Source organism: Gorilla gorilla, chromosome 4, assembly GCF_029281585.2.
Source record: "Gorilla gorilla gorilla isolate KB3781 chromosome 4, NHGRI_mGorGor1-v2.1_pri, whole genome shotgun sequence".
In the NCBI taxonomy this organism is placed as follows: Eukaryota; Metazoa; Chordata; class Mammalia; order Primates; family Hominidae; genus Gorilla; species Gorilla gorilla.
The window spans coordinates 101587501-101610869 of record NC_073228.2 but is presented as its reverse complement, the minus strand read 5'-3'; the positions used below and the strand labels follow the sequence as shown (position 1 = coordinate 101610869).

Genomic DNA, 23369 nt, shown 5'->3' with positions numbered 1-23369 from the left:
CTGAAGATCACAACATATTAATGAGTCATAAGATCAATTTAATGGATCATAACTACCTATTCAAAACAAAAATTGAATGGAGCAGAAAATATCAGAGTGCATTCCATATAGGATGTTTGTGAAACTTCTGTTTCTTTATTTTATATACTTCTGTGGAATATGTGAATGTGCATTTTTGTATGCGTGTGTGTAAATGTGGTTGTGATCCACAAAGTTTGAAAACATTTTATCCTAGTCCTTACCAGCAATCTGCAGAACTAACAACTATATGTGCTACCTAACATAGAATACCACAGTCCACAAAGGGTAAATCCAATCTCATGTAACTAGTATTATCAAGCCTGCATAATGAATCACTGTAAGTAGCTTATGATATAAAATGCTTTCATCATTTATATCATTGCATATGGTCATTAAATTTTATTTAATTAGGACAAATAATTTTTATAGCCACTTATTGGATCACAAGTATTTACCCTCTTGCCTGAAATCTTACCAGTGCCACAAGTGAGAAAATGCCCGACATGGCAATTTTTCATTGTAAATATTTTTATATAATTGTAATGTTATTAGCTCATGTTAAGCCAGTCAACTCTTGCTTCTTCCATAAAATTTTCTCCAATTATTGTAATCCACACTGACTGCTCTCCTTTCTCCTAATGCTTTTGATATTTAGCTCTTAATAGTTCATCATATATCTGTAACACCTCACCAAAATAAAACACACCTCAAAGCTAGGTAGGGATCAAAGACATGAATGGCCAAGAGAAATCACAAATCACGTACACTAAAACTTGTGCATATTTTTCATAAGAAATATCTCTAGAATCTTGTCTGAAGCTCATTCTTTCTGCTTTGTATATAATTCTAATAAGCATCCTACCTAGCACATGAGAGATTTAAATATTTGTTTAATAAGCACATGGATAAAATAATGAACGAATGAATATGAATAAATGATATTTCTAAGCCCAAAGAAGTTTAATGGGAAGCAAAATGCAAGGGTGGTGCTATAGACTGAATTGTGTCCCCTGAAAATTGATCTGTTAAACTCCTAACCCCCAATATGACTATTTGGAGTGAGAAAATAATTAAGGCTAAATGAGGTTATGAGGGTGGGGTCCTGATCCAATAGGATCAGTGTCTTTATAATAAGAGACTCCAGAACTCACTCACTTGTTCTCCACCATGAGACACAGTGAGAAGGCAGTCATCTGCAAGCCAGGTAAAGGGCCCTCACCAGAAACTGAGCCCTGGCAAAATCTGATCTTGGACTTTCTAGCCTCTAGAACTATGAAAAAATAAAATTCTGTTGTTTCGGTTCCCAACCCCAACCCCTAACTAAGAGCTGGGATCTCTCTCTGTCTCTCCACCCTCACCACCCCCCTTCCCTCTCTCTCTCTCTCTCTCTCTCTCTCTCACACACACACACACACACACATACACACACCACTTGCATGCACTCAAAATTTGAAATGGTTTGGAGTTATTTAAAATATGAGCAAACAGAAGAGAACATTTCAACAGTATTAACGAAAGAACAAATGCACATAATGAAGATTTTAAATCATTGAAGAGATTGTAATGCATTCAGCATATTCTATTTACCCAAGTGGCTAGAAGTTAAATATTTTGTTACCTCTTGTCAAACTGAAACTGACAGTGTCCCAAAATACTCTTTCCCAAAAGGTTTTCTGTAGCTGAATTTTGTTGCCATCATTTCATCAAATGTAATTTCACCTCCATGACTTGATTGTGGGCAATCTGAGGGCAGCAATTACCTGAAGTGCTTCAGAAATTACTAGCTGAAAACAATGTCAGAAGGGTGTGAGCCATATAGCTTAGAGATGGATAAATGGATCAACCTTCATGCAATGACTGGATAAATTTTAAATATTGTGCTTTATTTGATAAACTAATTTAAACAAAAATATATAAAGCAAATACACTTCTGTGAATGATACAGAAACTTTATGACATTAAGCATTTTCTAAGGAAGAAGAACGAATCTATTTTATAAAACCAAGGTCTCTTCAGTAAATACGCACCTTTGTAAGGTGTAGACTCACTCAGGACTAAATCCTGGGACTTGGAGAGCTTCAGATGCAAATACTCATCACCTCTAACAGGGACCCATCTGGCTTATTAACCACATTTTAATGAAGAACAGAATTCTATTCTACAAATGGTTTGCATAATACCTACAGCTCATTTTCATGAACAATTTATGCAGAGTGTTGTGCTCATGTAAATAATGTGCATCCATTTGGATTATGGTCTTTACAAAGACCACTCACCACAGTTTTTAAAATAGACAAAGAATAAGAAATACATATGTGAACAAAGAAGACAGGAAATTTTCCAAAGGGTTTGTATATGTCAGAGCTTCACAACTTTGACCTTTAAAAAACATGGTTTTGCCAAACTGCTTTATTTTAAGGTGATTTTTTGTTTTATACTGAAATTTATTTGGCTAAAATTGGAAACATTACTAAGGAATATTTATGGACTCTTCTTCAAACTGTACAGAAACTGTATTCTTGCCTGATACATGTGAAGATATATATAACTAGGAACAAGATTAAAATACTTCTCAGTTTTTGTTTTTTGTTTTTTTGTAACAAATGTGTATGCACATTTCTAAGATGAATACATTTCAACGTATGCATTTTAAAACTGTAGCAATCAGGTCAAAGAACACTGGATCCATAAAAATCAAAGAAACTTTTCGCTCTTATATCACAGTCTGTTTACATTAGTGAACACTAGTAGTTTCCAGGGCTTTACCAGAAGTATAAATTCTGACAATTGTTTTTGTCAATCTCTGTTCGAAATAGTGTTGGGGTGGAAATAGTAATTTATAGAGTAATGGATTTAAATCAGAAGATATTAAAAATGATACTGTATAAATAGACCAACAGATTATTTTGACATGCACTGGGTATACTTTCCTCTTTTAACTGGTCTCAAAATAATTTCAGGAGTGTACAGATGCAACTGCTAAAATTCACAAATAATATAAGATATAATTTTATAAAAATATATAAAATAGCTTCTGATACTATTTCACTTATAAAAACCACAAATATATTTTTCACAAGATCCTCTCACTGATCATCAAGTCATGCAAAATGTTTTGCAGGGAAAATGAGAAAATGCTAATCTAGTGACAGCAACAGTTCCCAAGAGGACAAGCAGCCAAAAATATGCAGTGGAGGGAGTGGAAAAGGACCAGAATTGGCATATTTGCTAGCAAGGTGACAACCATTATTAAACCAATTCTATTCTGTTTTATCTCAATAATCAAATCAGTAGGAAGTATCAATTAACAGTTAAATCATTTATAACCTAGCCCATCAGAGCATTTGTTACCCAGTGCTTCTCAATCTTTGTCACAGCATGGCACACACACAAAATGATGTTATTTGAATAGTACAGAGAGATAAACAGATAAGATAATTGACTCCACAACTCCAACCACCGGAGGCTGCCCCAGGGCTAAGGGGACAAATACCTCTCAGTCTATACCTAAATAATTCTTGAACACACAAATTAGAAATCTCTTTCCTAACCAACTGAAAATGGAAATGTGTGTTATAACAATATCCCAAGCTGACATACATTAGCTTCCACATGCCAAACAAAATTTAAAAATATTCACTGAATGTCTACTATGTACTATGGTCTATTTTTAATGATTGAACCAGCAGGCAGATTTGAATATCAGGCTAAATCCTAATTTCATTCTGTAGGCAGCAAAGTGCAATGAAATATTTGAGCACAGGAAAATAATTTCAGGAAAAAATTAAGTTTAAAAAAATTTCAAGAAGCATTTGAAAGATGATGCTAGAAAGACGGTTCAGTCCCAACTGTGTTTTTTTAATTTGCTTTGGGAATGAGTTGAATTTAGAAGTTCATTGAGTAAGGCCTGTAATTGTTCACTAAAAGGTAAGAGGAGGAACAAGAAATCAGATTGATTGTGGTACTTCAGTGAGTTTAATTTGGAAAAAAAAAAAAATGTCTGAAACTCTGGAAAGAAGAGAAAGGAAAGCCAAGGGAACCAGGATGTAGTGGTTGTCAGGTAGTCAGGGCTTCCAGGACAGGGATGAAAAAGGAAATGAATATGCAAAAAATATAAAAAGGAACAGAAAAACACAACTTCATGGCTAATTAGATATAGTTATGAACAGACATAGGAAGCAAAAGGAAAAATTTAAGTTGTGTACAATTTTCTGACCTAGAACATAGGAAACACGTGAGATTATTATTAGAGTCAGTTTTAAAAAATGACAAATTAGATTTTAGACATTTCAAGTTCAAATGGCAGGACATCCAAGGATTAGGCAAATATGTTGATGTAGAACTTAAAAGAGAGGTGACATTTGAAACTGTAAATATGAATTAGAATTCCAAGAAAAGCAAAGTGATGTTTATGAGTCAAATTCTACAGTCCCAATGACAATATTGTTAAAATAGAAAAGCATATGCAGGTTCAACCACATGCCATATAAAAATATTTATCCCACAAATCTCTTCCAATTCTCCACAAATTATTTATTCAAACAATATTCAGCAAATATTTAAAATGTCTAAAGTGGCAGGACTGGGACATACCATGGAAGACACAATTAACTTGGTCCTTCACCTCATGGAGCTTGTAGCACAGTTGGAGAGACCAACATTAAGCAAAACCACCTGCAAATAAATATGTAATGCCAACTGGGAATAAATGTTATAAATTCAAATTTAAAATGCCATAACAAATTCTTTTTGTCAAGTCATAAATCTGCTATGTACCAAATTCATGTTCTTAAAATATTCAAGAAGCCAAAAATTACATATTTAATGTTGGCCTTAATCAGAGAGTTAATTTCCATTCAAAGTTTTAATTGCAAACTATTTTATTATCTTGGAGAAATTTACAATTCACATGAACAGCATAACCAAAGCTGGGTCAGGTATCCCTTTTTAAAGCACCATAACTATCTCCATCCTTATTCTCCCATACTGCTTTATAGTTTCCTGCTCATAAGTCTATCTCCCTTCCTTGACTGTAAACTCCTCGAGAGCACTAAATGAGGCTTAAATGTTAGTATATCTGCAATGCTTAGCATAAGGTCTGGTGCCTTGGAGGCACCATAGAATGAATAAGTGATTGAATGAATAAATGACTATCAGCAGGAGAAAATCTTAGGAGAACCTCCATATTTTTATTTTCATTCTTCATCATCAATACCAAAAATGATTAAACACCTGCCATAGATCAGGCTATAATAAGTATTGGATTACAAGGAAGCACAAAATATAGTGCTTACTCCCAAACAGTTTATAATTTACAATGCTACAATAATTTATAATGCTACAAATCACGTAGCATTTCATGGTTCACAAACTGCCTTCTCATACAGGATCTCTTATTATTGTCATAATAGTCTTGTGAGCGAGGAAGGGCAGATATTAACTCTTATGATTCTGATGAAAAGGCTGAGACCCACAGATGGTAAGCGCCTTGGCCGAGGCCTTACTTGAGTTCTACACTCACTTTTACTCCTCTGCCTCGAACTGAATTAGACACTGCCTCATTCTATAATGCTAGAACTCAAGTAAGGCAGTGTTTAATTCAGTTTGATGCAGAAGAGTAAAAGATAAGTTTCAGAAGTAGGTAAATTATAACTTAAATACCAGGTTACATCTTCAGGCTTACAAGTTAACATCAATTCAGCCTCAAATCTCTTATCTTAGATGCCAAAAAATAGCTATATGTGAAATAAAAATAAAATCAGTACTAATAATATAATACATTTAATCTGAGATTTAAGAATGTTATTTTAATTGCCTTTGTAAAAAATAAAAACTAAAGGGTTTATATTTTCTAAGAGCCAATATAAGTATTGATATATGCATTCTTTTAAATAATTTGTATATTTTCCCTCTACACAATAAATGTAAATAGTATTTTTTGAAATAAATAGTAGTGATAGCTAATGACTACTAGTAACGTAGTTAAAAGTTCTATTTCAAGCTCATACATCAACCAAACATGAGGAATAAGGAAAAAAGTGTTAAAATTGCTCAAGTGACTGACAGTACGCACCTTTTATTGCCTCCAGCTCATATCCTTCTTTGAGAACAGCCCCTCCTCTTCCTTCAGCCATTTTTCTAGCCTGTTCTCTCTATCAGAGCTAATTGGACAGTAGTAGGTAGATTACTGATCCAAGCAAGGCAATCATATTTTCCCTAGAGAACCTGAACTGCAGGACACAGAAACTGAGGAGCACAGCTGAGAGGCACAGTTGTGTAAATGGAAGGGCTAAAGGAAAGTCATATACTTCCTTTGCTAAACATCCAGGAACTGCCTTGACCTTCCATTCCTGAAGCTTGTGTGTTTCATTTATGTACCTCAGTGTCCTTTCAAAATATTTCTTTAAAAAACAAAAACCAATCCCACATGTAAAATAGATAAAACTTCATACATATATAAAATCCTCATATTTCATTTTTAGCAAGATTAGGTAGAAATGAATTATGTCCCTTTCAAAATTTATTTATTTATAAGGGAACAGGGAGGGGAAGAGAACTCTCTAATCTTACAGAGTTGAAGCAATTGATCAGAAACAAATAATAGAATAGATATAATGGATGGGATCTTGGAGTTCAAAAGATCCAAATTTCTAAATTCATTAGATTCTTACTATGACAGTCTGACAATCTGGAAAATCATATCATTAAAGAAACTTTTCTTTGATATATAGGAACATCCTTCACCAATATCAACCTCAACTAACAATGGGTACATGACCCAGTAGTGCCATGTTTGACTTTTGTATTAGGTTACAAGTTTCAGGACACGCTAACGAAATGCTGTCCCAAGGCAATCATTGCTGTTCAACCAAGAAGTTCAATCTAGATACTGAGAGAATAGTTCTACCCTCTAAAGTTGCTTTTCTGAAGGCTTTTATGAGCCACTTTTGACAGAGGTTGCTTGTGTTAAAGAGTCATAACAGGATAAGGCAAAGGTAGTAACTTTCTGAAAGACAAGTCTACTAAAATTATTTTATAGCATTGTTCTGATTAAGATAACCATGTTTTATTTAATTAGTGACCTGTCAGCTTTTTTTTCAGCATGTATTAAGCAACATAGAGACCTCTCCAATATGAATTTCTGTTTTGTTGATTTTAAGAATTATGTTTGATTTTAAAATGTTAGGTAAATTTTATTGTGTATATTTGAGGTTTACAACATGGTTTTATAGGAGACATGTAGATAGTAAAACAGATAGTAAAATATGAAGCACATTAATGTACCTATCACCTCATACAGTTTTATACTTTTTTGTGACAAGAGCAGCAAATTGTATTAGGAATTTTTTTTAAATAAGTATATTTTAGCTTTTCAATTTTTAAACACTATTTTTCATAAGATACTAATATTTTAAGGTTTATGTATTTGAGGAATGAAATTACTGATTTTTTTTTCTGTTTGGCTAACATCAATGATAGCTTTCAACTCGTCTGTCTATGAAGTCTTACTCAGAGTAGACTGACCCCACTGTTGGTTGGTTAGTGCTAATTGTAGATTTACAATTGATAACATCTCTTTCTGAAAATAACTAGTTGAGACAAAGGTCAAAAAAAGTTCTAATATTTGGGGCATTTCACTGCTGAATTTAAAAAGTCAAGAAACCAAAAAGATCAGTTAATAAAACACCCCACATGCTGAATAACTAAAGTATTAGAATAGCAATAGTGAAAATTTTAAATCTCCTTATAAACCACTAGTCCATAAAACTTAATATTAACCATAAAACTAATTTACCATAATTTGAAATTACTTTATCCTGAGATAAAATGGTAATGGAGAACTCTCATTTATTGAAAAATAGATTAAAATGTTTCAATATCTTCACTTCTTACAAAAGTGTGTGCAAATAAAAGAAAAAAATTCTCTTCTGCAAAATACCTTCCTTAAAATTGAACTTCATTCAAGGTACGCTCTTGTTATCCCATAGTTAACTGGTTTGCATGTAAATAATGTGCAAATGAAAGTAGGAGATTCTGCAATTAATATGATAATTTATAGTTTGGAGTGTTAGGCTCAGTATGAAAATTAAAATTATTTTAAAGAAAATTATTTTATATCTTATCTTTTTAGTCATCAAATCAACAGTCTTATAAATTATAACAGTATAAAAATTCTATTTCATCATTTTTACTCCAGAGAGTTTTTCTTTATGTCTAAAGATAAAGTTAATTTGTATTCATAGCTCATAAATAATTTTCACACAATATACATTGTCATTTCTTCTGCTTTAGCATAAATAACAGCTAAAGCACTTGCTGGGCAAGGTAACTATTTTCTAGGCGAAAGAAAGTCCAAATTCAATCTATGGTTGAATTTAAATCAATCGTTAATCTGTGAGAAGGAACTGAATAGATATTACTCGTACTGGGACTATTTATCTATATATGAGGCTTTTTTCATTAGAGGTAAGGCAGTGGTGGAATGTCATCAGTGCAGTGGCAAGATTACTTAAGAGATATCCGCAGTCTGCTCTGTCAGGGAAAAAATGATTTGGGAAGCTTAAAAACATAAAAAGACAACCCCATATTAATTATTAATTAATTATTTTCTTTACACATTGTGTGGTATAGGGTCTGGCATACAGTAGCTACTCATTGAATATCACTTGTACTAAGCACTGCTAAAAACTATGGCACCAATAAAGACAAATAAGCCAAGTTTCTACCCACCAGGAACCTATGATCTAAAGGGGGAAGCAACTACTTGAATAAATAAACCTACCAAAGACAGAGTTGAATAAAAATAAAATATAAGACATATATCTCATGAGGAAAGGTATAAAGTACATAACTCTAAAGCAAGAAGTTTCTTAGAAGAGGTAGACATTTTTTAGCAGGGATATGACTTGGCTTTAACAGAGATTCCAGGAGGAGAGAATATTCCAGGAAAAGGAAGCATTTTGACCAAAACTGTGGAGAAGGCAGACATTATATTTGGGAAATATCTGGCTACAGCATGAGAAATGGAGAGACCCAGGGACAAGTACAGAGTAAGATAAAGACATTCCAGATCCCTTGACCACATCCTTCTCTCCAGCTCATCATGCCAGTTTCTACGGTTTCACTTCCTTCCATGCCAGCCCAGACATCATGATACCACTTCAATGTCTGCCTTCAAAGAACCTCATACCCAGTATATTCCATCTGCCCTTCAAAGCTCTGATTTTAGTCTACCTAGATGTCCACTCTTTTTATACCTGGGAAGGCAAAACTCAGTCCCCGAGCAGATCTATGCCCCTGTCTAGGTACTTAACATTTCTTGGCACCCCTTTCGGGATCCTTTATGGAACTTACCTAGAATGTTTTTTTCATGCAAGTTAGCCGCTGGTTGTGCAATCCAGGTGTCCTTCAGCAAATGCCTAGTTCTGTGTGTCCCCGCAGGTGTCTTTGCTGCACACTCAGCTTCCTTCTTCCCTCCTTCTTCTTGCACAGCACCCATCACCATATTCTACCTATTGGATTATAGGCTGTGTCACTGGATTGCATGTTCTTCAAGGATTAGAACTTATGTCTAATAAATTATGTCTCTCATTCATTTATATGCCTACCATAATTCATGATACATTCTTCTAGGTACTTAGTATATATTTTCTGATTTAATAAGTAAATGAATGAATAATAGTACAATATATTAGGACAGAATGAGATGAAGGGGGTTGAGATTTCAAGTTGAAAAGTTTGTATTTCTCAGCAATGGCAAGTGATTTTAAAAACTCAACACACTGATGGCTCTCACACCTGTAATCCCAGCACTTTATGAGACTGACGTCAGGGAGATCCCTTAGGTCCAGGAGTTCAAGACCAGCCTAGGCAACATAGCAAGACTCTGTCTCTACAAAATAATAAATGAAATTAGCCTGGCATGGTGGCATGCGCCTGTGGTCTTAGCTACTCTGGAGACTGAGATGGGAAGATCTCTTGAGCCCAGGAGGTTGAGGCTGCAGTGAGCTATAATCACACCACCACAGTCCAGCCTGGGCAATAAAGTAACCCTCTATCTCAAAAAAAAAAGGAAAAGAAAAGAAAAAAAGAAAGAAAGAAACTCAACATAATCAGATATGTGTTTTACACTAACTCTGGCAGTGCATCTCTGGCAATGTCTGATATGGAAGACAAACTGCAGAAGAGAGAAACATGTGGCAAGTAAATCAGTTCGTAGGCCATTACAAGTTTCCAAGTGAGGATGATAAGAGAACAACAGAAGGAAACACCAAAGATGGTCATTTGAGTGGGAAAATGATAAATTCAGTTGAAATATAAAGTATAAAAGTCTTAACTGTCTGTTGGGAATATGGGTCTGGATATGAAAAGATATTTTATAATCACAGAATTTTTAGAGTTAGAAATCAGCTACTACTCTTCCCCCACCTTTATTTTAGCTTTTGAAACTGATGTGAAGGACAGATAATTCAACCCAATACAATTGGCTCCAACTTCAGCGTTACATGTTTAGAGGATGAGAGTTCATATTACAGAAAGATAACATTTTCTGGGGAGAGGCTATACAATGAAAGTTTATGAAGCACCAGAACCTGGGATTTGCAAAACTGTCTCTCTATAAAGCAAGAGCAAGAAGGAGAGCCAGGAAAGGAAAGGAGGAAAATTAAATGGTCTAACTTTTAGAGTCTCTTAATGGTAAAATTCTTGCTTTTTACACAGATCTGCATTCATTTCCTCAATTTATTTCAATAACGTTTTTTGTAACCTACTCAATGTTAGGTACCACACTAGGTGCAGAGGCCACAAAGATCAATGATAGAATTGCAAAGAGGCACACACGTTTACTATTAGCTAGGAGCCCATATGAACATCTCGCACATATTTATCTATCTAGTTTTCACAACCACTCTTTGAGATTGAAACACAGAGTGGTGAAGTCACTTGCTCAAAATCACTCAGCTAGTTAATGGTAGACAAGGATTCAGATCTAAGAAGTCTGTCTCTAGAATATGCTAATTAATTACTAGCTCCTAATTGCTACACTATGTTGCCTCTGAAGACATAGTTCCTGTCCCAAGAAAACTTGGGACAAAATATCCCAAAATAGGGAAGCACATCTATTAATTTAAATAAAATCAAACCAGTGGGGTAATAAATGCTTGGAGTGCAAATGAAGAATTGTGGCATGAGGGATCAAATACTTTCAATGTTTCTAGTGTTTGTACTGGGTTACTATGATTTTCCTTACAACACTGACATTCTGGTGTAAGTAGTCAAGGAATTCACTGAGGTTTCTTTGAATCTACACCTCCCAGTGACTTTCTATGATAGTCAATCATGGCACCAAAAGTCATTTCACAGTCAGTGAATAGTCAGTGTGAAGCTGATCCAGAGCCCAAGATGTATGCCTGTAAAAGCAAGGAGAAAAATACCTAAGAGTCAGACAGAACTGGGACTAGAATAAAGAAAGACAAAGAAAAAGAGAATGCCGAAAACAAAAATTACATTTCCCTAGTTTTTCATCTGGCAACATTTAGCACATCATACAGTTAGTTGCTCACTTTGCAATCTTTACAAAAGAGCAGCATTGGGTATTTGAGCACTTCGTTATATATTGGCTACACTTTCCTGTCATGTTGCCTTTATTCTAGAAGGGAGTAAGAGAGGAGTAGGAATTCTCCATAAGAGAAGATCTGACCAAATAATAGTCGATTCAATGGGTTTTCCCCTTTGGGTTTGCAAGTAAGGGTTTGCAGGGCCTTCATGTTATTTTACCCTCTCTTCTCCATTCACCCTGACTAAAAAACATGTCCTTGTATTAAACTCTGAGAGAAAGAAATCAAACATGATTTAATGCTCTATGTTTGACAACAATATTCAATGAAGTAATTTGTATGATTTACAGAGATATAATTTCCTCTGAAAGAAATTACACATGCTTAAAAATAATTTTATGATATAGCATAGTTGTTTAAAATCTGGCATAGATACATGCTTAAACAAATTACCTTTGCTTTCAGAAAGGAACAGAATCGTTTAAAGATCATAAATATTAAAAGAACAAAATGATTTTTTTAAATCAGGGGCAAATTTACTTAGGCCTGAGTACAAATAGAGGCCATCCACATTTTCAGGAAGACTACAAAAATCAATCTATTGATTTTAGATTTAAATACTTGAAATAAAGACTATACATATATTTCAATCCAGTTATAACATTACAAATTCAATATACATTCATAATGTTTAAATTATATATACAAATATTTTGGATAAGAATCAGGTTCTTTCCAATTATTTATCTCTCAAATGTCTAGAATTCTAAGTAGCAACCCTGGTACAGGCATCATTGCAAATAGTATGTATCATGAATATGTACACTCTACAATTCTTGCCATTTTTATTTGCATTCATTTTGTACTAATTAAAAAATACATTAGAAATGTCTTTCTCATTCTTTATACTCAAAGTACTTAAACAGTAAAATTAATCACTTGAATTTCATATATTATTTTTCAGAACTGAACATTTTAAAACCACAAGCAAATGACAATATAAGAAAAATTACACTAAATTTTCAATTAAAGTTTGAAAGAATTTTTCAGTAGGAGCAAACAAATATAAGGGAAAATAATGGCTCTAAAAAACAGAACTTGAAAATGTCTACTAGTACTATGTCTTGTTCAGAACTAGGCACTCCAGGAGCCAAAATCTCAAATGCCTACGGGTTCTAGGCTGACAGTAAAAAGGCAGAGGGCTGAATCCATGTGAAGACTATGGGAACTCAGAGAAAACAAGCTTTGACTAAAAGGGGCAGTTTCTACCAACTCAACATATAGTAAAGCTGACTCAACGTTGTTGGGTCATCTTTAAGAAAAGAGGAAAACTTAGAATAGTTTATGAAATGTTGACAATCAATTTTTTTAACTGAATAATGTTCAGGACAAATCTTTCACTCCAAAGTTTCTCTGATCATGGAATGTAATCCTTAAACAACAAATGTTACCTTCCACAAATCACTGTATGATTTTAAGTGAATGTGATTCCACATCAATCTAAAATATTGTGTGCTACAAAAAATTAAAATCAATTCCAAGATTTATCACAAAAATGAAAAAAAACCTAAGTGTCCCTCTTTATATTTGGCAGCTGAAAAGATTTTCGTAGATTCAAAGAGAGAATGAGAATTCAAGGCTTGCCATAGATGTCTAATGCTCTGTGTCTATACAGCTATATGTTTTTTAAAAACCTTAATTGTTTTAGAAAGTATTTAAATGTAGTAAATGTTAATAGCCCCACTTACAGTGGTGAAATGAAGCTACAGATCTTCTCCAAAAGAAGCAGTAAAGAGGAAAACAGAAAAACCACTCATTTCACTTTCATATTATTCTGTATACTAAATAAAAACCACGGAACAAAACATTTGTAAATGACTTACGGAAAATGGCACAGTGTGTGCATCAACTTGTATGCCAATCTAATGAACTTTACCAATCATTTCACACACCACCAAGGAAAAGGTTGTGCTCTTACATTTTTTTAAAAAAAAGGGCAAGCTATTTTAGCTTTTGTAGTGACCTATAAACAAAAAGGGCATCTATGACACAACAAAAACATTTCACTCACTACCAGACATAGCAACCTTCTGCATTTATAATACCTTTCTACTTTGAATACTACATCATTTTAAGAAAACTCTGTATTCTTAACATTCCATTATATTGGTCACACAGCAAACCACCCCATTTGGTCTGAGGCAAAAAAAAAGGAGAAAGTTTGAACCTCTAGCACCGCAATGGGGTGGGAAATTTGGGAGCACTCCCTCTACTGTCTCCAAGGAAATTCTGCTCCAACACCTCAAACTCCATTCTCTTGAAGGCTGGGAAAAGGTAATCACTAAAAGCGGGAGAGAAAAAAAAAAAAACTTCATAATTTTTTAGCATACCCAGAATAGGTTGTCTAGCACTTCTATTTGGCAGCTTTTATTTTGCTCTTGAAATCTGGAGCCTCAGTAAAAAGCTGAAACAGGAAGAATTATATTTTTACAAACCATTTCATGTTTAAATGCTTATTAAGTCTGGGTGTAGATGCATACAAAGTAAAGAAGTTCCAGTGTGAAACTCTGGGATAAATTCAGTATCTAAGGGTAAAATGACAAGAAAAGCTAGTCAAAGGGGCATGATTAATCCATGAAAGGCAAAAATGGAGAAAAGTTTAGGAGAAAAGGCATCAAGGGTGCTTAGATTCCACAAAGAAATTAAGATGAAAACCGAGGAGGAGATTTTTTTATATGAGATCATTCCTCATAGAAGTAGGAGACCAGGTCATCTTTGAGAGTAGAGGTGGTGGGGTGTACCCATCTATAGTAGCATTCTGTAGTCTATGCTTTCTGCCCTTAGTTTTCACTCCATTTTTGCTGTTCTCCTTGGTCTAAGGTAATATTCATTCAACTCACCTTAGGAAGTTATCAATTCTTCACCCCAACACTTCTTAGTACTTCTACACCTATAGTTACAGACAGATCCCAGCAAACTTCAGGGAAGGTGTGACCCAGGAGATCACATATATTTCCCCAAAATTGCAAGATTTTGCTAATATATATTTGCAGAAACCAGAGGAATATATTTGAAAATGAATTCTAAATGTCTTAGACCAAGGAGAATAGAAGATAATATTAGATTAAGTTTGAGTTTCTTAAACATTCAGATATGCACTGACCATATAACCCAGCAATTCTATTCTAGTATTTGGTCCAGAGAAATGAAAACATATGTCCATGAAAACTGAAAATGAATGTTCACAGCAGCATTATTCAGAATATACAAAAGCTGGGAAAAACCCAAATGTCTATCAACTAGTGAATGGATATACAAGCTTTGGTGTATCCGTGCAATGGAACACTACTCATTAATAAAAAGGAACGAACTATTGAAAAAGACAACATTATGCTAAGTAAAAGAAACCTTTTACTTAGCAAATAATAATAATCATACTATATGATTTCATTTAAATGAAATTCTAGAACAGGCAAAACTAACCTATCATGATGAAAGTTAGATCAGTAGTTGCCTGGAGGTAGGGAGTTAGGGAGATTAACTATAAGTGAACCCAAGAAAAATTATTGTATAAATTTCAAAAGTCCTTGATCCATATACTTAAAGTGTATGGATTGTACTGTTTTTAAATTGTAATTTAAGATGTTGATTTTTAACGGATTACATTGAATTTATTGATATGAGTACACTTTCTGGAAATTCTGAACTTCATTTTTTAGTTCAAGCAGCTGAGAAGTGGCTATAATCATTTTTTTGGTTAGTTAACTAAAAAATTATCATGACCTACGGTTAATTAAGTCAAGAAGCTAGAACTCTCTAGCATCATTGGAAGAATCCAAAAACTTAAGAAATGGATTTATCACATTCAGACTACACATCCATCCCCGTTCCTTAAACCTTAGAAGGCTTTCCTTCACTGTGATGTCAAGAAATACATCAGAAAAGTGAGCAGCAGCATCCTTAAAAAGTTCTGTGGTGGAGGTTGCCCTCCGCGGGCTGGGGATGATAGTGGGAGACATCACTGTTGAGACTGGCTCCTGACAAAAGCTGTGATGATGAGACCCCAGGGTGAAAGGGCTACTTAGCAGCACTGACCCACCAGAGAAAAAGTGAGTAAAATCCCTACAATGAACAGCAGGAAAAAGTAGTAATTAGAGTGACCTAGTCTGCAAAGATCTTTGCTATGGCTAACTGGCCATGATGTCCTTAGAAATAAAATAGGTTCCCTGCTAAAATATTATTTATATAATATTTCAGTGTACATAACACAAAATAGCTTAAGAATGGATGGGTAGAAAGCTAAATAAAGGTGAGAAAACTGACTTATCCAGTTCTCAGACCTAAGCCAGATCCAGAGTTCCTTGGCCAAAGAGAAGACATGGTCCTCTTGAGAATGGACCTTGCAACATAGTCAAAAAAAATGTGCTGAATTTTTTTCAAACCTTCTTCCAAAAGAAGTGTGCACTAGGGGATAAGTAATACTCAGACCTTTCAAAGTTGATTGATTCTAATTCCCAAAGACCCAGTGTAATAATCTGACTTCACTTGTTAATGTTTGCTGACAGCTCTTAAGCCTCATCTCTCTATTTTCCTCTTCTTCCTTGCATCCATGCAAACTGATACTAGGCGTTCATTCCCTTCTTTGGTACCAGCAGAAAGTTCAAACTACAAGCAGGAGCCCTCACTCTGACCCCACCCTCTGACCACCACAAAAACTCCAAGCTAGTACAGCCATTATGGAAAAGAGTATGGAGGCTCCTCAAAAAAATAAAAATAGAACTACCCTATGATTCAGCAATCCCACTGCTAGGAATATAGCTGTAGGAAATGAAATTAGTATGTTGAAGATAGATCTGCACTCCCATGTTCATAGCAGCAATATTAATAATAGCCAAGATATGGAAGCAATCTAAGTGTCCATCAAGAGAATGGGTAAAGAAAATGTGAGATATATCAGCCATTGTGGAAGACAGTGTGGCGACTCCTCAAGGATCTAGATCTAAAAATACCATTTGACCCAGCAATCCCATTACTGGGTATATACCCAAAGGATTATAAATCATGCTACTATAAAGACACATGCACACATATGTTTATTGCGGCACTATTCACAATAGCAAAGATTTGGAACCAACCCAAATGTCCATCAATCAACCAACCCAAATGTCCACGTCCTCTGCAGGGACATGGATGAAGCTGGAAACCATCATTCTAAGCAAACTATCACAAGGACATAAAACCAAACACTGCATGCTCTCACTCATAGGTGGGAGGTGAATAACGAGAACACATGGACACAGGGCAGGAACATCACACACCAGGGCCTGTCGGGGGGTGGGGGGCTGGGGGAGGGATAGCATTAGGAGAAATACCTAATGTAAATGATGAGTTGATGGGTGCAGCAAACCAACATGGCACATATATACCTATGTAACAAACCTGCACATTGTGCACATGTACCCTAGAACTTAAAGCATAATAAAAAAAATAAATTAAAACAAAAAAAAGAAATGTGAAATATATATATATATCACACACAATGGAATACTATTCAGCTTTAATAAGGAAATTCTGCCATTTGTGACAACATGGAGGACATTATGCTAAGTGAAATAAGCCAAGTACAGAAAGAAAAATACTACACAATCTCACTTACATGTGGAACCTAAAAATGTTTAACTCATAGAAGCAGAGAGTAGAATGGCAGTTGCCAGGGGCTGCTGGTGTTGGGGGATAGGGAGATGTTGGTCAAAAGATGTAAATTTCAGTTAGATAGGAGGAACAAGTTCAAGAGATCCATTGTACAACATGGTGGCTATGGTTAATAAAGATATGTTATATACTAGAAAATTGCTAGGAGAGTAGATTTTAAGTTTTCTCCCCACAAATAAATGCTAACCGTGTTGGGGGAGGGAGCCAGTCTCTTTTTCTTGTTCTCTCAAGCCATTTTCAGCCCAGGTTGCGAGGGCTACATTGTTTTCCCCAGAAAGCTTCATTATGTGAGTAATAAACCTTTCCACACCCTCTTGATGTGTGTGTGGTGCCATCAGTCTCAATATAAAACAACAAATTTTGAGTTGGAGCTCTATTCTGTTTCTGAGGGATAACCTGAAACACCCCAAATGCCATTGTATTCACCAACGCAGGAACTTATGATAATTGTAATAGATGGAGCTTTGCTTATATGTCTCCTCAGATAGATTCATTAGTTATTTCCTCAGTTTCTGGATATATAATTGAAATAAATATGCTCATCAATGGGCTTAAATCACTACATTCGCAGATACTAAAATGAGATATGGTATGGTAGAAAGAGCCTAGTGGAAGCTCCTGGAACATCCTCTCCCCATTTGGGTAGAAAACCAAACACAATGCTCTATCTCCAAGGAAGCTAAACACATGAATGCCACAACCAAAGCCTTGAAAATGCAATTGAGTGGGTTTTACTACATCCTCACTTAACTTACCTATTTGGCCTATGCAGATGGTAGATGACCTTGGAGAGTAAAACTTAACCAGTTAATGACTACAATTGCTGCTGTTTCTCCTCCTGGAGTATCTTATTGGAGCAAACCAAGGCAACACCTGGCACCTTATACAGAGCTATTGATTGGACGAATGCTTTTTTCTCTATACTAATTTGAAAGCATAATTAGACAGAGTTCATTCTCACCCAGAATTGACAAAACTACACCTGCACTGTCACCTCAGTGAGTTATGTCAACTCTTCTGCTCTCTAACCCAACTTAGTCTGCAGAGATCATAATCATCTTGGCATCCCACAGAATATCTGGTCCATTTCATTGATGACATCATGCTGGTTGAACCAGACAAACAAAAAGTGACTCGTATTGTTGTAAGACACGTGACTGCCGTAAGATAGCAAAGAAACCCATGAAAATTCAATCTTGTTACTATGAAGTTTCTGAGGGCCCAGTGGTCTAGGGCATGTGCGAAAAATATTTCAAAAGTAACTGACCAATTGTTGAACCTTGCACTAATTGTTGCTACAAAAGAGTCATTGGGATCTAAAGTTTTCATTTGATATTAGAAATAACACATAATATATTGGAATGTGCTACTCCAATCCATATATTAAGTAAACATAAGATGGCTCTATTTCAGTGGGGCTTAGGGAAAAGGAAGGCTCTGCAGTAGGGCTGGGCTGCCTCTGTAAGCTGCTCTGCCACTTGGGCCATATGAACCCACAGATTTAATGGTACTTGTGGTAAATAAAGATGCTGTATAGAGATTCTGGCAAGCTTGAACAAAAGAACTGTAGTACAGACACCGAGATATTTAGAGCAAAGACATATCTTCTTCTATTCATGATTCCTTCTCTTTTGAGATAGACTGCATAACTGTTATCCAGAAATGGAAAATGTGACCATTAGGAATCTGTAGCTCCCCTTTTTGAAGAGAAGATAAAAGAGTCTTGCCCTCTCTTACTCTACTCTAAGATACTTTGGGTATGACATTGCAATCAACATTCCCAGACTCCTTTGCCAGCAGACTTCCCATTAACTTATCTTAATAGAGGATATAGAAGGAAATTGTTAGTCAGAAATCCATACATTTACATGATCTCATTCAGAATAGAAAAGTATTTTTGAATACACCTTTAATTCAAAGTGTGGGTTCACAAATTTTATTCTTGTCATTGGCCCCAAGAATATACACTGGAAGACAATTTATAATATTTTACAGTGAGAAGATATTGAATCAAAATTAAACTGAAAATTAAATAGGTCAAATCTAGATATATTGTGCTGTTGTACTGAGCATGCATGTGCTCAAGAAATAACCAGTATTGTTGGATCTGCATACTTTAAATGTAAATATTACTTGTCTTCCCAATATAAAACTTCAAAAAATTTGTAATATTAATAATTCAGTTCAGCCCACTTTCCATTGAGGAGCTACTACCTCCCATAGACTACTAAAATATGAGCCAGGAAGACACACAGGAACACATACAAAGGCTGGGTGCAGTGGCTCACACCTATAATCTCAATGCTTTAGGAGGCTGAGGCAGGAGGATCACTTGAGCCCAGGAGTTTAAGTCTGCACTGAGCTATGATCATACCACTGCACTCCAGCCAGAGCAACACAGCAACATGCTGTTTCTAAAAATGAAATAAAATTAAATTAAAATTTAAAAAGAAACATATATACCTCATGTTTCATAACCAAATTTAAAGATATATTCTTGCGCTTTTAAGTCACCCGAGGTACTAATGTTTCTGTGAGTGTCAAAATTAGCAAATCACTGCAGTATTCCTCAGGAGACTGATTACATATCCTCATATGATTTATCACCCCAGCATGAAGGGCGTTTGGGGAATCTTCAGTGAAGTCTTGTAGGATCTTTGTCCTGGGGCTTGAATGAAGTTTGGTGTTTGCCTTGTAGCATGCAGGTGTCTGTACATCTTACTCAATTTGGTCCCAAGTGCACTCTTGTGAGAAACAAAGGTTAGGAAAAGACACGATAAACAGTGGGAAAGCCAAGGAAGTTAATTATGCCAGGTGAAAGGCCACAGAATTCTCTTTTAGCACCTGCAAAAGTATGCCAATATTTATACAACAGTCTCCTGGGATTTGTGGGAGATGTCAATTTTTAAGACACTCTACCTTTCCTTTTTTTTTTTACTTTCAGCCATCTGTAAGTAATATGTGCAGAGAAAGGATGATCTGACAAAGTATGAAACACAAGCTATAAGACTTTGAGCCTTGTATAACAAAATATGAAAACAAAGATCAAAGCCACAAGGCATACTGGGTGATTGTTTGGTTTTTTAAAAGAACAGCCCAAAGCAAGGAAAAAAATTTCCCAACTTCTAAACAACCAGAGTATCAGCAAAACATAAACAAGAGCATGTTTATCTTATACCTACCACTGAATCTCCTTGAGTCCCTTTCCTGTTTAAGCCGTTAGCCAGCTGGACACAAAGTCAGCAGAGCAGCCTGCTTTAATTTACTCAGAATGAGAGATTATTCTGAGGTTCCAGTGTTACTTTTTATGAAGTCAAATCCAAGAAAATTAATTCACATGTATAAATGTGTAAATCTATAAAAACTAGATATACAATATGATGAAAATGAATTCCATAAAACATACACAAAAAATTCTGAGCAATTTAGATCCTAATGCTGATAAAAGACTTTCAGTCTTTGAAGAAAGAAATTTCATTCTTTGTAAAGACACTTTTATAACATTGCTGGGCTTTTTCTTCTATAAGTTAAATGTGCACCAGAGGTGACATACATAACTTTTTCTGAGGAGGAAAGTAGTATCTTCACTTAGCCAGACATGAAAATGTCTCATTTTCCAGTTTTTCTATATTATGCTCTAATGATAAAAAGGTAATATTTTTAAACTATATTGTTAGATAAAATTTATAAATCTAGCTCAATAGAACATTTTTTTCATCAGTTCTATAATAGAGGCTTTTAAATGTTATCCAGAGAAATAAGCCCAAAGTGAGTAATAGAGTGTCTTTATCACATTAACCATAATGCTCAAAACAGTTTCATATTGATTAATTCAAAGAAAACTGAAATAGAAAACATCCAATATGTGACGTAAAGACAGAAATGTCAACCAAATTTAATATATTGTTTTTAAACTCTATAATTGTTTTTTGTTGCTGGCCATGAACAAAAGATACTTTTGAAGCTCAATTTCATCTTTAACTCCAAGTGTACTTTAAGAAATATCTTTCAGTTTCTCTTCCTTTCCATCTCAACTGCTATCTCACCTAGGTTTATACATCATCACACAAATCTGTTTATTTCACTAGGTCTCTTCCTAATATTTGTGGGATATGAACTAAGAGTACAAAGAAATCCATTTACCATTTGTCTAAATATTTAAATGTAATTAAATCAAGCTAACAAACTACTAAATAAAATATATGCTGTCTTTCTAATTTGAAATAGATGATTCATAATAATCAGACAGTCCAAGTTTGAATTTAGAGTTTTTGGATTTCTTAAAGTTCTGTAGATACTACAGGAACTAGAGGAACTTGATACTACAGGAAGAGCTTGTTCCTAACCTTCATCCTATGGCCTACCCTCTTTCTCCTCCCAACATCAACTCCAACATACACCAAAGTGTCCTGCATGGGCGCTTCAGCCTGCATGTCCAAGTTCAGCCCTTTAATTCCTACAGCAGATGGCTATCTATTGGCTCCTCTTAGGGCACAGGTATGTGTAACAGGCTAACATGGTCCACCCTTGGGAGGAAAGATCTTAGATAAAGGCCTATACAGACCCTGAAAATGTGCTTGGAGTCATCTCAGCAGAGAATTATGGGGTCCTAAATACACAAGGGCCAGAGTGTAGGCCCTAGATGGACACAACCTCTTGCCCCTTGGAGGACACACAGCTGGAGGACAACCCAAAGGCAGCCCTCATAAGCACAGGTCCCAGTACAGGGGCCTTCTTTATTCCGATCCGTTGTTGATATTGAATTTTCCTGCCTGCTCTACCACCTTAAATTCACTCTACGTGTAAATGTTATGTCCAAAATTACATTCATTATCAGTTTGTAATTACATATTCACTTTCTCCTGAATTTCCTAACATGGTAATAAAAGCATTACAATTCAAATATTTGTTTAACCTAGAAATGCTAGGGTCTTAGAACTTCAGAGTCCTAGACTCTTCCCCCACTATTTGTCTCCAATCTTCTCAATTTTTTAGCCGAAGCATCAGTAAACTGTTCTCCATTCAAATTGCCATTATACTAGCTAAAGCTTTCATTATGTTTCTAGACTATAGCAATAGACTTTTAAATGGTTTTCTGGCACATGTCATGTCCTAGCTAAATTCATTCCCTGCTCTTTTAAAAGGACATTTGTAATCAAGTCACTATTATCTTTAAAAAGCTTTCATGCCTGCCCACTGCCAAAGAATGAAACTAGCATGAGTTCAGCATAGACAGCCTTTTTCAATGTGGCCCCAGCCAATGAGCAGCCATTTCTCCCTGAAACCATCCTGCCTTTTTCTTTGGCCACACTAGGCTACTCATCATTCTCAGAATATTTTATGCCTTTTCACTTCCTATTCTTTGCTCATGCAATTTCAACTGAATTGAATACCTTTTTCCACTTCTGATGCATGTGAACTCTTTCTCATCCTCCAAAGCCAGCTCAAATATCCCCACCTCCCAACAGGCTGATTTGAGCCCTAGACAAACTTAATAATTAATTCTTCCCTCATCTGTGTCCTAATTGAATTTTATGCCTGACTTTCTTACAGCATGTATAAAAGCTATTATCCCTAACTTTCTTACAGCATGTATCAATAGCATAACTCATATTAATCTTAGCTGAATGACAGAAGTGACTGTTGAATTTATATGAACTTTCTCTTAGTTTGGAATTCCCCAGAAGCACACCCAGAGGCAAGGATTTGTGTGCAAATAATTCATTTAAGAAGTGCAGGAATCACTGCTATACAGCAGGGAAGTGAGACAAGGAAAGGAAGCCAGCCAGTAAGGTTTACATCATCAAGCCAAATAATACTGAGAACAACTAGAGCTTAGGACACACACCCTCCCAAAGGACAAGGTGGCTGAGGTATGCTAACTCCATCATCAATGGCCAAAGGCTGCTCCCAGAGGGTATTCAATCCCCTGTACTTCTCCCTAGCTTTATACAGAGAGTGGCCTTCCCCTTTTAAAGAAAAACTCTTAAGCACAGAAATGCAAATAGTTGAAAGTTATGGGGAGCACTGTATTGAGGCCCTTATCGGGTGCTCAGAAGCCCAAATCTAGAATCCTATTGT

At 35.3% G+C, this 23369-nt stretch overlaps 1 long non-coding RNA gene across 1 annotated transcript in view; it reads right to left on the bottom strand.

Annotated features, from left to right (window-relative positions):
- The window catches only part of LOC129533599 (uncharacterized), a 762991-nt gene that overhangs the window by 548088 nt on the left and 191534 nt on the right, over nt 1–23369 (bottom strand). The window contains exon 3 of the long non-coding RNA XR_010133635.1: nt 9376–9533. This is a non-coding gene — a long non-coding RNA (uncharacterized lncRNA). The remainder of the gene's footprint in view (nt 1–9375; nt 9534–23369) is intronic.